At 44.9% G+C, this 16,178-nt stretch overlaps 1 long non-coding RNA gene across 1 annotated transcript in view; it reads right to left on the bottom strand.

Moving 5' to 3' along the window:
* The window catches only part of LOC114628224, an 8,475-nt gene extending 4,581 nt beyond the window's left edge, over positions 1–3,894 (bottom strand). The window contains exons 1-2 of the long non-coding RNA XR_003712465.1: positions 3,835–3,894; positions 3,346–3,696 (exon numbers count right to left, since the gene is read on the bottom strand). This is a non-coding gene — a long non-coding RNA (uncharacterized LOC114628224). The remainder of the gene's footprint in view (positions 1–3,345; positions 3,697–3,834) is intronic.
* Between the last annotated feature and the right edge of the window lie 12,284 nt (positions 3,895–16,178).

Raw genomic sequence — 16,178 nt, forward strand, 5'->3', positions numbered from 1 at the left:
CAAAAAAAAAAAAAAAATAAATAAATTAAATAAATAAATAAAAAGTACCAGGTGCTGCATAGGTATGCATGTTCCTGTATGTACATATATGTTCATGTACATATCTATATATGTGAGGAAGTTCATCCTATCCTCTTTAATTTTTTTTAATATGCATTGGTGTTTTGCCTGCCTGTATGTCTGTATGAAGGTGTTGGATCCACTGGAACTGGAGTTACAGACAGCTGTGAGCTGTCACGTGGGTGCTGGGAATTGAACCCAGGTCTTTTGGGAGAGCAGCCAGTGCTCTTATCCTCTGAGCCATCTTCTCCAGCCCTAGTCTATCCTTGCTTTAGATCTCTCCTAGTCCAGTGATATCTCTGCTCAAGTTGCAGCATCCAAGTCTGCACCTTGAACCTCGTTCCCTGCAGACATCTATGGAGTCACTCCCCTGCAGCTTCCTTTCCCACTCACTTCTGTCTTTCATACCTGGAAACTGTACCTGACCTTCCAGCTAATGCTCATAGAAGACATAGTGGGATTGTGGGAGTGTGCTTCCTCTCACTCTGAAGATAGCTCTGCTGTCTAGCAGTGGGTACATTTTTCTTTAAAGAACTAATGTATATAGATGAACCACCAAGGAGATAATCTACACTTAGCACACACCTCTCTGGTCTTGTTCACCATTTACATCATGATCATTCATTCATCCTTCCTAACCAGAGAGCATCCTTCCTTCCACCCACAGGGCCGTAAGTACAAGCACCCACATCCACTGCTGCCAGGGAGCTGTATGAAGCTTGGTGCCCTCAGAAGCATCTCTGGAGTTTGAAGGTGCCCTGCTGTTCCCACCCACATCTCACAGGTCCCTGAAAGGCAGTATGCATTTGTATTTTTCAAAGTCTCCATATCTCCATAAAAAGGTGCCCCAAGAATCTCAATACTGCTTTCCAAACAGTATTAAAGTGCTTTGCTTTTCTTGTGAGGAGGGCAGGGTCACACTATGTAGCCTAGGCTGTCCTTAAATCTGTGATGCTCTTGGCTATGCTCCTGGCTGTGTCTACTAATGCTGAGATTACAGTGAATGTGCTATCATGCCTGGATCAAATACTAGTTTTTTGTTGGTGGTGGTAATTTTTGGGGGGTAGGGCATAGGAGGAGACAGTTTCTTTGTGTAACCCTGGATGTCTTGGAACTTACTCTGTAGCCCAGGCTGGCCTCAAGCCTGGAGATCCACCTGTCTCTGCCTCCCAAATACTGGGATTAAAAGTGTGCACCACCATCACCAGGCTCAAGTACTAATGTTTTAAAAACAGATTTATTTATTTATTTATTTATTTATTTATTTATTTATTTATTTATTTTATGTATAGGACTACACTGTCGCTGTCTTCAGACACACCAGAAAAGGTCATCCGATTCAACCACGGATGGTTGTGAGAGGCCATGTGGTTGCTGGGAATTAAACTCAGGACCTCAGGAAGATCAATCAGTGCTCTTAACCACTGAGCTGTCTTTCCAATCTGCAAATACTAATTTTTAAATAGTATTCTATTTTTAAATAGAATCTCCTATACAGTAGATTGGCTTTGCATTTGTTACATAACTTAGGATAACCTTGAACTATGACCTTCCTGCTCCTACCTCCTCAGTGCTAAGGTTACAGGCATGTGCCAACACATCTGGCTTATGCAGATGTTGAGGATGGAACTCTTCATACCTGCAGGATAATAAGGAACCACTTTACTGACAGCGCTACATCCACAGGTCCAGAGCTTTTCTGTTTGTTAGTTCATTTGAGACATAGTTTCACTGTCTCCCAAAGTGGCTTTACAGTCACCATGCAGCCCAGGGTGAAAACTTTAAACTTGGAAGGCACAGATTGCTTTCTAAACTCATCCTTTGCAGATGACATCTTTCCTCCTGGGCAGGATGGAGGTCACTGTGGCCAGTGCTTGCCAAGGCAGTGGGCTTTGGGTTATAATCTTACCTCTCTTCCTTTGGCTTCAGTAGCCTTCCCTCCCAGCACTTGGTGCTGAAGTTCTACTAACATAAGAAAGTAGACCACTTCTTTAGGTGAGGGTAAGATATACTCTAGTTAGGTGGCTACCAAACATGCCATAAACATGCTAGGAAGAAAGAGAGAGAATTAAGACAACAGTCGCAAAGAATCGGGATTCTTTAGACAATATCTGTTCTTAAAGAGGCAGGAGGTATCCGTTTCAGGGTCTGTGGAAACCGAGGGGTCTGTGACTAGAAGTGTATTAAGCTTAAGTTTTATTTGATCGTCTCTGGGCAGGTGAGAGGGGGAGGGGAGATTATACGAAACAAACCAACTGGAAGAGGTTGGCAATGGATTAAGAATTGGTATACAACACTGCCAATGTGTTCATTTGATTTCCACATTTCTCTACCCCCACTTATTCCCACCTTCGTTTCCCCAACACCCAGCCAGAAACAAATGATACCTTGATAGCTATTTCAGCTGCAATCCTATACATCCCACGAAGCAGGAGCCCCCAGCTGCCAGCCAATCCTGATCCCCTAATCCCAAAGGGACCAGCTGGTCAGAATTCTCAAGGATGACAGACCCCCAGTGCACATGTGATTTCTGATGCCAGCACTGTGATCAAGGTTAGACCACTTTACTTATTTGCATATGATAAACCTTAGCATTGGCCTGCCCACCTCCCCTGACACACTCACATCACCCCAGATGGGAGTAAAAAGCAACCTGAAATTCTTGAGAAATTATTCTAAAACCATGCCTTTCCGTTTCCAACTAGAACAACCAGAATAGACTTCACAATGTGGGTGGTCCAGTCGGCTTCATTGTTAGCCTGGACAGCTGTTGAACCATCGGTCACCAGGACAAAGTGAAGATGGCTCAGTGCCCTTCAGCCCTGCTGCTGACTGTGGAGCCCATTACAATAATAGAGAAGTTAATCACTAGCCTCATGCTTGTCTGAGGGTTTTGTGAGTGCCCCAGATACTAAACCTATATCAGTTGAAAACTACGACCAGCATGCACTTGCCTGGAGTTTGGTATGATAGTCAGGGGTTATCTATGGCATAGATAAGGTTGAAAGGATCCTCGGGACAGAGGATAATTGATAATTTGAAGAAATAGAAATAAATTCCTACTAAGTGTGTGTCAATTCCCTTATTTTCCAGCCCTTCCCACAGCCAGGACTTCGATTTGGTGGTCATTGCCTGCTCAGTGACACTAAATTCTCCAGTAATCTGCAGGGATGTGTAATTATGCTATAGTTAGTGATTGTTCACTAAGTAAACCCTTGGTGTAGTTACCATGTAAGTCAACGGTATTTACAGGATATTTTTTCTGCCTGTAACTCAAAGCCTTACCGAAACAAATTGGAATTGCCTTCTGGAGGCCGTTGTTATAAATTACAGACCCAACATCTGTCCACATCTGCAATGTCTAGACAGCCTGTCTCAGCTACAAGAGAGGAAAGAGATGAATAAACAGAAAGCAGGAGAGGCTGAGGAGTAGCAGAGGAAAACCTCAGACCCACAGAGATTTTCTCTTTTGAGGTTCCCCCTATGCATGTTTCTCTGTTTCTGAAATGGACCTGAACCCTCAGCAGCCCCAGGCTGAGGTCAGGAGATCTTCGAGTGTTCATCACTTCAAGTTGCAACAGACAACATAGCTCTTCTGTTTGGACATTCTCCACCCAGATGTGCTTTTGGTGGGACCTAGGAGGTCAGGTGAAATACAGAGACTGAGAGGGATCATGAAAGGAGGCTCCTGCCTTTCCAAAGTTCCCCAGCCCCTCTCTCCACCCTCTATCTCCTGACCTGGCTCCAGAGGAGGGGAGGCATCCATTCGCCTACCTTTCTGGTGGTCCCTCTCCCGCATCCACGATAAGGAGCCTGCCCGTCAGCTGAGTGATTGTATTTTTTTACAGTTCCTAGCACAAGCCTTCTCATTTATATGTAAAGCAGCCATTAGTCATAGCTCCGTTCCCACACACTGCCTGATGTACAATCACATTTTGCAGCGGATGAATCTTTCCACACAGCTGCTCTGCTATGAATAATCCGTCTCCAGGCCCATAAATCAGAAAAAAATCATGCACCTCGTTCTCCTGATCCTTACACAAAGTCATATATTTTACATGAGGACGAGCTAAATATTCATGAGTCTTAAAGTCTTTTTTCATAGGCACTTGTTGGGGTTGTTTTCCACCATTGGGGGGGGGCACCAAGGTGGTTTCTACTTAGGGGAACAAGGGGTTCTTAGAGAGGAGGAAGAGGAGACAGAATCTCTCTCTCTTTCTCTCTCTCTCTCTCTCTCTCTCTCTCTCTCTCTCTTTTCTGTGTGTGTGTGTGTTGTGTATTTGAGAGAAAAAAGAAATGTGAGAGAGAGATTGGATCCAGCTGTCTCTTGTTCCAGGAGTCATGTGGGACAAAAGGCAGTCATGTAGGGTCCTAGAAATATAATGAATACCTGCTTACCTGAGCTCCGCTCCTGACTTGCTCTGGGTCCAGAATATGTCTTTCCGGATCTTCAAGGTCATTTTATGAACCTTTGTCCTATGACCCGTGGAGCAATGAATTTGACCTTTTTCTATAGATAGAAGATGCAGAAATGGGGGTGGGAAGGTAGCAAGGGTGGGGGAGGGGTGGGGAAGGGAGATCAGCAGATGTAAAATAATCCACTCGGATGGTACAGCAACCTACTTGGCTGCCTGTGGTGACACACCTGTAATCCTAGCACCGGGGAGAGTGGGGCAAGAGGATGGTGAGTTAGAGGCTAGCCTCAGCTACATAGTGATTCAACAAAAAGCCTTCTGCAGAGCCAGAAGCGAAGGCCTCTAACAACTCCACCACTCCCTGTGTCTCTTCTCCTGTCAGGGAACAATGAGGGTGGCTTTTCTGATTCTTAGGGCGCATCATTCTTTTCAAATAAGAAACTCTCCCTGAAACTCACCTTAAATATCCTTTCATTCCCTCTCAATACAAAACTTGACCCTCCAAGAAACCCATTCCTACTATTGGAAGGCAAGACAGGAGGCGTTCCTTGCACAGCTGTGCAAGCCACACACTCTGCCTCTTCCTCTGTGACAAATCCCAGCTCCTCGCTGGCGGGTGCTCTTTCATTTTATCCTGAGCGTTCACTCACGTTTGTCTCAGTGGTGCTGTCTGGCTGACTCATTAATGCCGTAGTCTGCAGTGGGCGTGATGATGTGTCCTCAATTCCCTTTAAAGGTGGGAAAAGACCTTCCTCTTGGTCTCACTGACAACATGAAGAACGAAGTGGAGGCTGAGATTTCCCAGACTTAACTGAAGATCTGGAAACACCTAATTACTCACGCAATCTTAGCTTTCTAAAGACAATCCCTGGGCTCAAGGGCTGTCCTCTGAAGAATAGTTTGGAAACTGGAAGGATACCTCTTTGGTGGGTTATCCTTTATCTGAATATCTCATTGCTGGGGTTGGCAATGTAGTTTAGTATGTAGGGTACTTGCCTGATTAGACTGCAGAGGAAGCTCAAGGCCAGTCTGGGCAACTTAGTGACATTTTGTTTTAAAAAGTAAAAAAAAAAAAAAAAGCCATAGGACCGGTGGCACATGTCTTTAATTTCAGCACTCTGGAGACAGAGGCAGGAAGATCTCTACGAGTTCAAAGCCAGCCTGGTCTACATAGTTACATTCAGAACAGCGAGATCTACATAGGGAGGCACACACACACACACACAAAGTAAGAAGAGGGCTGGGGTTACAACTGAATGGTAGAAAGCCTTAGGTTCCATTCCCAGTCCCAGCACCTCCACAAGCAAATAAATAAATAAATAAGTATATCGATAAGTAGATACATATATAAATAAATGAAATTATTACTCCCGTCTGCTACGCCTATAGGATCTGTGAGACTCTGGGTACGATCCTGTAAGGAATGTTAAATGAGTCTTTCTATCAAATATGATGCTTGTGATTAGGGTGAGGAATTCAAATCTTAATCTTCCCCACCTCTTAAGGCTTTTATGTAAATATTTTAACAACACTCTCCCATCCCCCACTCCTCAGCGCCACCCTACACACACACACACACACACACACACACACACACACACACCTGCTGAAACTTTTGTTTATGAAGAGACTCCCTGCTACATTCCAGAAATTTGATAGCCTAGAGCAGTGACCCTTTTCCCCTTGGAGAAGTGACCTTTCTCCCGTTCCATTTTTGTTTCCTAACCAATTCTTTTAAGATTAGTCAGTTGAAAAAAAAAAAAAAAGGTTAGTCAGTTGAATAAGAGTGTGAGATCAGACACTAGCTAATGGGAAAAAGAGACAAGCACACCTGAGTTAAACAAAAAACCTAGTGTGCTTCCAGCCTCTGTGTGCCTGCTCTCCCTAATACACTCCTGACCAAGAATAGAGCTCAGATGCTTCATTGAAATAGTGCTCTTTTTCTTTGCGACTCTGTTGTTTCTAACAGTTCTAGTACTGCAAACAAAGTCACTTGTGCTGACTAGCTTTCACAACCTCGTGTCACTAGGGAAAAGGGAATCTCAGCTGAAAAATCATCTTGCTCAGATTGACCTCTGGCCCTGACTGTAAGAGATTGTCTTGATGGGTTATTGATTTGGGAGACCCCAGCCCACTGTGGGCAGCACCATTCCTAGGCAGGTGGGCCTGGGCTGTTTACCAAAGCTAGCCTAATAAGCCAGAGGGAACAAGATAGTAAAGAAGTGTTTGTCCATGATGTTTGTTTTTGTTTTTGAAACATGGTTTCTCTGTATAGCCCTTGCTGTCCTGGAACTCTGTGTAGACTAGGCTGCTTTGAACTCATAAAGATCTGTCTGCTTCTACCTCGTGAGTACTGAAATCAAAGGCATATACAATCACACCTGGTTGGTCCTTGGTCCCTGCCTCTAGGAACCAAGTTTCTGCCCTGACTTCCCTCAATGATGAACTGTAACCAAAAAATGGAAACTGAAACAAACTCTTTGCTACCCAAGTTGCTTTTGGCCCTGGTGTTTATCCTAGCAACAGGACACTTCTCTAACAGATGGACAAACCAAGGTACAACCTCGGCAATGACTTTTCCAAAGATAAATCAAGAGGTGAGAGTAGGAAGCCACAATTATATCTGATTCTCTTTGTGATTTTTGACTCTGGACATCAACCCCACCCCACCCCCACCCCAACCCACACATCCCAACTTCCAGGGCCACGGTTAAAGCTTCTCCCTATTTCTGTAAACTTCTAGGCTCCCCCTACTTGGTTGCCCCTTGTCCGTCTCCTGCTTGAAACCCACTTCCCCTCCTGTTCAAGGAACATTAAGTCAAAGAAACGCCAGAGAGGAGGGAAAAGTCCAAACAATCACAGATGGCAGACTTGGAAAATTTAATTTAAAGTCATTCTTTATTATCCAAAATATTAAAATTAAAGCTATAAAGCCCAAAGGAAAACACAGATTAAAACCCCCAATGTTTCACAGTCTCTTCCTCAGGGGGTCCCCAAAACATTGAGTGAGAATGCTTTTGAAAAGAAAGCAGGGGTGCTGGAGCTAAGAGCCAGCTGTAGATCATTGAGCCAACCGCTCAGCGACTGACCCAATCATCTTCCCTTAAAGCCAAACACCAACTGTTTCATATGCAATTAATGATTGCCCTGGCAAATTAAAGTGCATCAAGTCGTCACAGGCATCCTTGAATGACAAGGCACACAACAGTCGCAGGTATCTCGTCCCTGGCATCTACATAATGATATTACTAGGCTAATCTGGGCTTGGAGATTTAATTCTGCAAAACGCCATGTGCTAAATATTTATATTCATAAAGGGCTGGAAAACATGTTCATATGCTACCTCTTGGCTCTCCATTTATCTGGACTAGGCCTGGGGCTCGCTTGCTGGGGCTGTGGTAGAGGGTAAAAAGCATCAGTTGATGTCATTAGAATCACACTGTTTCTGGTCCCCAATTTCACTTTTCTGAAGGGCTTATTGCTGGATTGGGTATCTGGAGGTACCGGGGAAAGAGCAAAGCCTCTTTCTTCCCTGGAGATGCCAAAGTAGCAAGCCCCTTCATATTCCAGGGCTAAGCAAGGGGCAGCAGGCTGGACAAACATGTCTCTTGCTCATTCTTTGGTACAGAAAATCAGAGTCCAGAGGGGTAAAGCAAAGACCACCTCAGCCGTTCCTTACAGATCTCCATCAGAGAAACCGCAGATGTCTGATTTGGGATGTCACTGGGTTTAAACTATAAAACTGAAGAATAAGGCCTTTCTAAATAATCCTAAGTAAGCCAGTGCTGATGGGAAGGGAATATGTTTTGTGGCCTTTCGGATTTGTCTCAGTTTCCTGTATTGAAGCTTGAGTCTTAGCTATGGCCTTTCAGAGCACCCCAGTAGATAAGGCATGGGCCCCATCAGGCTTGGCCGAGCCTCTACTCTCAGGGGATTGCCAGAATCATTTGTGTCCATCCAGACACTGATTTTCTCTTCCCGTGGGTATTTTGAAACCCAATTGTTCAATCCAGTCCCCTCTGCCATTTCTCTCTCCCTGCCAGCAAAGGCAGATGATGGAGCCTGTCTGTTTGCGCACACCAGGACTTGAAGCCTTCAGCAGCTTTTCCAGGGTTCAGCATATTATAATCAAGATGGGATCATCTAGTAAACATTACATTGGTTGCAATCTACAAAGATTAGCCAGACTTAAGGGTTTCATGCCTATGGTTTACATTTTTTCAAGTTCCTACCATTAAGTTAACAACAAATAACATATGTTTATAAAACAACAACAAATAACATTAACAAATAAACTGCCAGACCACTGACTGAAGGTCATTCAACAGGAAAGGAGAATGGTTCTGCAAGCCTGGCCATGGCCTAAGCTCAAGAGTCAGCTTGAAGCCGGGCAGTGGTGGTGCACGCCTTTAATCCCAGCACTTGGGAGGTAGAGACAGGCGGATTTCTGAGTTCGAGGCCAGCCTGGTCTACAGAGTGAGTTCCAGGACAGCCAGGACTACACAGAAAAACCCTGTCTCCAAAAACCAAAAACAAAAAAAAAAAACAAAAAAACAAACAAACAAACAAAAAAAGAGTCAGCTTGAGACCAGGGATGTAGTGTAAGGGTAAAAATTAAAACAGCTCAGCAGAGACCACAAACAACTTGGCAAAGACCGAAGGACAGCTTGCTGAGCTTACTGAGAGTAGCCATAATAAAAATATCAAGCCCCTCTAGGGACGAGGTGACCAGAAATTTAGAAACAACCAAAGACATATCTTGACCAGTCTAAACATGCCCAAGTGAGTAATGGGCCACCTGGTGTTTATCCTAGAAGGTCTGAGGCTTCATGGTCAAAAATAGTGGGCCATCCAGCCTGTCAAAATGATTGCTTACGCAAAGTGCTGATGTTTGAAATATCCAATCAATCATATGTAACCGCGCCAGAATTTCCCACTTTTCCCTTCCCCCTTGTCCCTCCCCCTATAAAAGTTCTAAACTTCCTGGGGTCTTCATCGAAATTCTCTCCCCTGCGTGGGATGAGTTTCGATCCAAGGGCCCTTGTTAGTAAACTGCCTTTTGCCAACTGCATCAAGTAAGTCTCTTGTGTCTCCTTGGGTGCGCGCTAATTGGGACTTGAGTTGGGGTCCTCTTTCTGGGTCCTTACAGTAGCACAGTGGATAGAGCATTAGCCTAGCATGCATGAAACCCTGGGTTCAATTCCCAGCACCGAAAAAACTCCATGGTTGTATGCACCTATAATCCCAGCACTGAGGAGCTGAAGGCCGGAGAGTCAGAAGTCCACAGTCATCCTCAACTACATAAGTTTGAGGCCAGCAGGGGCTACATAAGACTCCACCTCAAAATTAACTAACTAAATAATAGTATCCAGCCTGTGTGCCCTAGCATATTGGGCAGTGGCTTTCTCAAGTTTCTTAGGTGCAGAGGGAAGGGAAATAATTTTTGGCCTTATTCCTAAAAACAGTGACTAGACATGACAGCTTGGCTCCTCCCCTCCTGCTCCATTAGAGGAATTTTCCTGGCTTCCACCGATTTCTCAGGCTCCTACTGGAAGGACAGATTCAGAAGGGATCTTTATTCATCATGAATCAACAACTGTGTCAGCTCACTCATTAATTTGGAGTCAAAAGTCCCACCGTTGGACGTGGTGGCACATGCCTGTAACTCTAGCATGCAGAGGATGAGTCAGGATTGCCATGAGTTCAAGGACAGCAGGGGCTACAGAATGAGGTCTTGTTTCAGAAAGAGTCAGAGAGAGAAAGAAGAAACTGAGACCTCAAGACGTTATAATCAGTTAGAATCGAACATAGATTTTGAACCTGTTCTTTTGATCATGAAATGGCCAAATTGTTAGAGTCCAAACAGTCTCTAACCTATAGAAGAGACTAAACTTGTGTTGTTTTGTTCCTGGTCCTGGACTTGAATTCAGAGTTTTACACGTGGTAGACAAAAACTCTAACACTAAGCTGTATTCCCAATCTTCTCTTTACTTTATATATGTCCATAGGGGTTTTTTTTTATGTCCATAGTTTTTTTAAATGATTTATTTATTTTATGTGCATTGGTGTTTTGTCTGCATGTATGTCTGTTTGAAGGTGTTGGATCCCCTTAACTAGAGTTACAGACAGTTGTGAGTTGTCATGTAGGTACTGGGAATTAAACCAGGGTCCTCTGGAAGAGCTCTTAACCACTGAGCCATTTCTCTAGCTCCTTTATATTTTATTGAAGGTCTTTTTTGCTTAAGACAGTAGCTGAAGTTAGCCTAAAACTTACTATGTAGCTGAGGCTACCCTAAACTTATGGTAAACCTCCAACTCCTCCCCCCAAGTTTGAGGTGATGCATGAACCACCATGCTACTAGACTTGACAAAGATGCTCTAAGATACTCAGGTTTAGCCTTAATTTAAGATCCTACTGCCTCAGCCCCCTGGGTAAGGGGGGATTATCTGCTTGCACTGTAGAGTGAAAAATTATAGATACTGGGTATATAGAATTCTTTTTAGACATATAAAATATTCTTTAGGCTTTCTTTATAATGACATGGAGAAACTGAGCCATGAATCAAGTTAGGAATGTGGAAAGACCAGTCACCATTACTGGAACTGGCCTATCTGCAAAGAGAAAGGAAAGAATGCAAGTGAACTAGGTGGAACCAAGCTGGGAACCAAGCTGAGAACCGCAGTGACAGGGCAAGGCCACAGTGACAGGGCAAGGCCACAGTGACATGGCAGGACCACATTCTTGAGAAAGATAAGCGTACAGAGAGTTTTCACCTGATCCTGACTCATGTAGGTTGGGTTCCTTTGGAATGTTCCACTATTTTTATGTTATGCCACCTCAACAACCCCTCATTCCCCTCCCCATTCCTTGGTTTGTGGTTTTTCCCCTTAAAAATCCCTCTCAAACTGGCTGTCGGGGTCAATTCCGCTCCTGCGTGGGCTAGCTGTCACGCCCTAATAAACCTCGCAATTGCTCTGGTACACGGTGTCTCGAGAAGTTACTGGGTGGCTGCGACTTTCTGAGACTTGAGTGAGGGTCTCCTCTCGGCAGGAGGTCTTCAGCACCACGAAACCCAGCTCAAGTTCAAGTTCTGATTTTGGCTAGAAGCACCCCTTCTGCTATCAGGGTCATGTTCTCTTTGACTTTATATTTAAGCTTCATCAAAATCAGCAGCAGGAGGTCAGAGAGGTAATCGGCTGGCAATGTCCTTGCTGAACAAGTCTGAGGACCAACTTCAGCCTCCCAGCTCCCACATAAAAGCCAGGGCTGCAGCCTCCGGACTTATGCACACATGCCTGTGCACCTTCCCACCACACCCCCAAATCAATAAGTTAAGCTATAAAATACACTAGAAAACAAACAAGATTAACAAGAGCCAGATGTGATGCTTCACACGTGTAACCCCCCAGCTCTTGGCAGGCTGAGACAGGAGAATCACTATAAATCAAGGCGACGACCAATCAGTATAATTCCCCACTCCTTAGTGAGGTGGGTAGGGGGAAAGTTTGCAAATTTGATACCACATCCTACCCCGCACCCCCACTCTAGAATGTTGTCCAGGTTGGACTCAAACTTGCTCAATGTTGCCACTGGGGCAGGCTACAAAACATATTTTTGTTGTGTTTTATTTTGAAGTAGAGTCTGTCTATGTAGACTAGGCTGACCTCAAACTCACATGAGATCTGCCTGGCTCTGACTCTCAGTGTTAGACTTAAAGGCAGCCCCCTGGAGAAGGAACCTAGAACTTTGCATATGTTAGGCAAATGTTCTTTTTTGTTTGTTTTTTGCTGTTTTGAGACATGGTTTCTCTGCGTAGCCTCGGCTGTCCTGGAACTCACTCTGTAGACCAGGCTGGCCTCGAACTCAGAAATCTGCCTGCCTCTGCCTCCCGAGTGCTGGGATTAAAGGCATGTGCACCACCACTGCCCGGCCTTAGGCAAATGATCTACCCATGAGCTACATCCTGGCCTAGCAGATTTTATCTCAGAAATGGTTTCATTCCAGAATTATTTAAGGTGGGTTTATCTTTTTTTAAAAACCACTGTGTATTTTACACAAAAGGCATATATGAATTTATTACATGTTTGCTTGTTTGTTTGTTCAATGTGTTAGGGGGTTATACATGTTTGGTGATCCAGTGGAGGTCAGAAGACAACTTTGGAGAGTCCTCTCCTTCTACCATGTGGGCCTCTGGGATGAAACTCAAAGTCATTAGACTTGGTTCTCTCTCCCTCCCTCCCGCCGTCCCCCCGCCCGCCCCCCCCCGCCTCCCCCCCTCCCCTCCTTCCCTCCCTCCCTCCCCCCCCTCCTTCCCTCCCTCTCTCCCTCCCCCTTACTCTCCTTCCTCCCTTCATCTCTCTCTCTCTCCTTCCCTTCATCTTTTTCTCCCTTGTAGCTGAAAGTTTTGGATTTTTTTTGATCCTCCTGTCTCCAGGGTTTCCCCTGCATGTCCTTCTATGTCCAATGAATGGGTCACGTTTCCAGACCTTCTCTACCCTCTAACCAGTGACTTGTAGAAACCCCCACCTTGCCCTTTAGAACATGGTCCATGGTTGTCCATTGTTTACCACCCGCCTTTGGACCTTTAAGCCACAGAGATGGCACCAGAAACTCTCTCTGACCCTCTGTTTTTTTCATTTGTGTTTGGCCAACCAGAAAAATAAGAGTAAAACACAGGAGGGAAGAGATGTAGAGATATGGTTCTTGTAGATGTTTTCCAGCTGGGTGGCCCATCTTCCTTTTTGGAAGGGCTTGACTGTTGTCAAGGCATCTTATTCTTGTATCTGCCCTCTTAGAGTCTTGGTAACTAACCATTCTCCCCCGTCCCTCAACCCTTTGGGCTTGTTGTTAGAAGTGTTCCTTGATGGTATTCCTAAATCCTGCCCAGATCTTTAAAATACAGCTGATTTATTATTTGTTTGTTTGAGACAAGGTGTGGTCCAGAGAGACCTCAAGTTCACTACAGAGCTGAGGATGCTCTTGGACTCCTGAGTGTCTGGCCACAACCTGCAGAGTGCTGGAATTATAGGCATGCATCACCAGGACCATTCTCAGTTTACACATTGCTATGGATCAATCCAGGGCCTCATGCATGCTAGGCAAGCAGCCTGCCAGCTGAGCTACATCCCCACCTAGGCCTTTAACCGACAAGTTCACCCAGTCTCATGTGCCAGCACTCTGAGGCTATAAGCCCCTCTGCTGCCGGAGAGCCCATTAGTATGTATTTTTATGTTGTGCTTCCTCTAGAGCTGTGGTTCTCAACCTTCCTAACAATGCAAATCTTTACTATGGTTCCTCCTGTGTAGTAACCCCCAACCATAAAATTATTTCAGTTGCTATTTCATAACCACAATTTGTTACTGTTGAAATCACAATGTAAATACTTTTGGAAACAGAAGTTTGCCAAAGGGGTCTTGACCCACAAGTTGAGAACCACTGCTCTGGAAAAGAAAAAGGAAAAAACAAAAGATTTTTTGAAAGGAGAAGTTGTTTTCTCTCTCTCTCTCTCTCTCTCTCTCTCTCTCTCTCTCTCTCTCTCTTCCATTTGTTTTGTTTTTGCAGACAGGGTTTCTCTGTGTAACCTGACTGTCTTGAAATTCATTCTGTAGATCAGGCTGGCCTTCCATCTAGAAATCCACCTGCCACGCGGGTGCTGGGATTAAAGGTGTGAACCATTTTTTGTTTCTTATCCATCTGCAGAGTGATAGATACAAAGTGCGTGTTCAATCCGCTCCAATAAACCAATCCTAGCCTTGATCACCTCCTTCTCAAATGGCTTTGGGGAGGCAGAGGGGATCAAAACCCAAAAGCTTCCAATGATGGAAATGTCTGTGAAATCATAGCTGCCAGAATAAGGCAATCATCACTAGTCCTGCTGAGGTCTGAGGAAGTCCAGTTAAACAGAAAACAACCTGTACAAACAGGCCAAAGTCTGCAGACTCAGCATGATGAATACAGTTTGTCAAACAGTCTAACAGACTGAGGCACAGAAATCCGGGGAAAGATAGCTTTGTCAGCACAAACAGCTGAATGCTGATTAATCTCTCAAGCTTGGAAAAAAACATAGCAAATAAAGTGTGTATGAACCTGTATACACACACAGACAGACACAAACACAGACACACTATTTCTATAATCAAAGTGAGCACTTTTTGTTTGTTTAGATAATTAGAAAACAGTTTCTACTTTGGATACTACTATTAATAAAGAAGAGACAGCTGGGGCGGTGGTGGTGCACGCCTTTAATCCCAGCACTTGGGAGGCAGAGGCAGAGGCAGGCGGATTTCTGAGTTCGAGGCCAGCCTGGTCTACAGAGTGAGTTACAGGACAGCCAAGGCTACATAGAGAAACTCTGGCGCCGAAAACCAAAGAGAAGGAGAAGGAGAAGGAGAAGAAGAAGAAGGAGAAGAAGAAGAGGAGGAGGAGACACTATCACTGCAGCTAAGCTTGGGTTAGGCTACTTGTAAGGTCTGGTTCCATAAGAATGCAGGGGACCTAGAGAGATGGCTTCACTGGTTAAGAGCTTGTTGTACAAACATGGGACCTGAGTTCAGATCCCAGGCACAAAGCCAGATGTGGTGGCATGGCATTTATAATTCTAGGACTGAGGAAGAAGTCACACCAGGACCCTTAAGGCTTGCTGGCCTGACAGCCAGCCTACCCTAATCCATGAGCTCCAGGCCAATCACTGAGAGACATAGTCTCCAAAAAACAAAGTAGACAACTGTAGCCCTGCAGAAATTGACAAGGCAAGGAATTTACTGATGGTTTTTCTACCAAGACATCAAAATTGAAAGCCATGTGACCAAGTTCTCTCTCTCTCTCTCTCTCTCTCTCTCTGCAGGTCTTAAGCAGGTAGTCACAGTTGCTGTTTATTTGATTGTCACAGCCCAGCCCATGTTACTTTTTGAGACAGAATCTTTTTTTTTTTTTTTTGGTTTTTCGAGACAGGGTTTCTCGGTGTAGCTCTGGCTGTCCTGGAACTCACTCTGTAGACCAGGCTGGCCTCGAACTCAGAAATCCGCCTGCCTCTGCCTCCCAAGTGCTGGGATTAAAGGCGTGCGCCACCACTGCCCAGCGAGACAGAATCTTAATCTGTAAGTCTGACAGCGCCGGCGCTGCCGGCGGTACCGAGCTCGGGCGTAGGCCTGGGGGATTAAAGAAATACTCAGACTCCGGTCATTCGTTGTGGGAGAATGCCAATGCCTTTACTGAGCAGGTTCAATATATATACAGCAAGCCAGGGAAGGAAAAATACAAACTCAGGAAAAAACAGGAACTCAACTGGGGGGCAATAGGATGTCAAGTATAAATTCTCTTCCTGGGGCACCATGTATTAGTCAGGATGTGAAAAAGCAGGAACTCAACTGGGAGGCAATAGGATGTCAAGAGTAAATTCCCTTCCTGGGGCACCATGCCTTAGTCAGGATGTTTTGATCCTAGAGGAACCGCAGAATGTTACTTAGTAGACAGCAGCATACGAAAAGGTTCAGCCAGGGCATAGCAGCCCTTTGGGGTCCTACAGTAGTCCAGGCTGGCTTTGAGCTCAAGGTTATTAATCCTCCCGCTTTAGGTTTCCAAACGCTGAGGTTACAGGTACTATGCAGGAGCCTCCATACCTAGCTAGTTTGTTTTTAGGGGACATGCTTGTACTATGGATTGGAAACTGACCTTGAAGTCTGAAGTGATGGCCCACACCTTTA

The sequence above is a fragment of the Grammomys surdaster genome, unplaced genomic scaffold (assembly GCF_004785775.1).
Source record: "Grammomys surdaster isolate TR1022 unplaced genomic scaffold, NIH_TR_1.0 66, whole genome shotgun sequence".
Classification (NCBI taxonomy): domain Eukaryota; kingdom Metazoa; phylum Chordata; class Mammalia; order Rodentia; family Muridae; genus Grammomys; species Grammomys surdaster.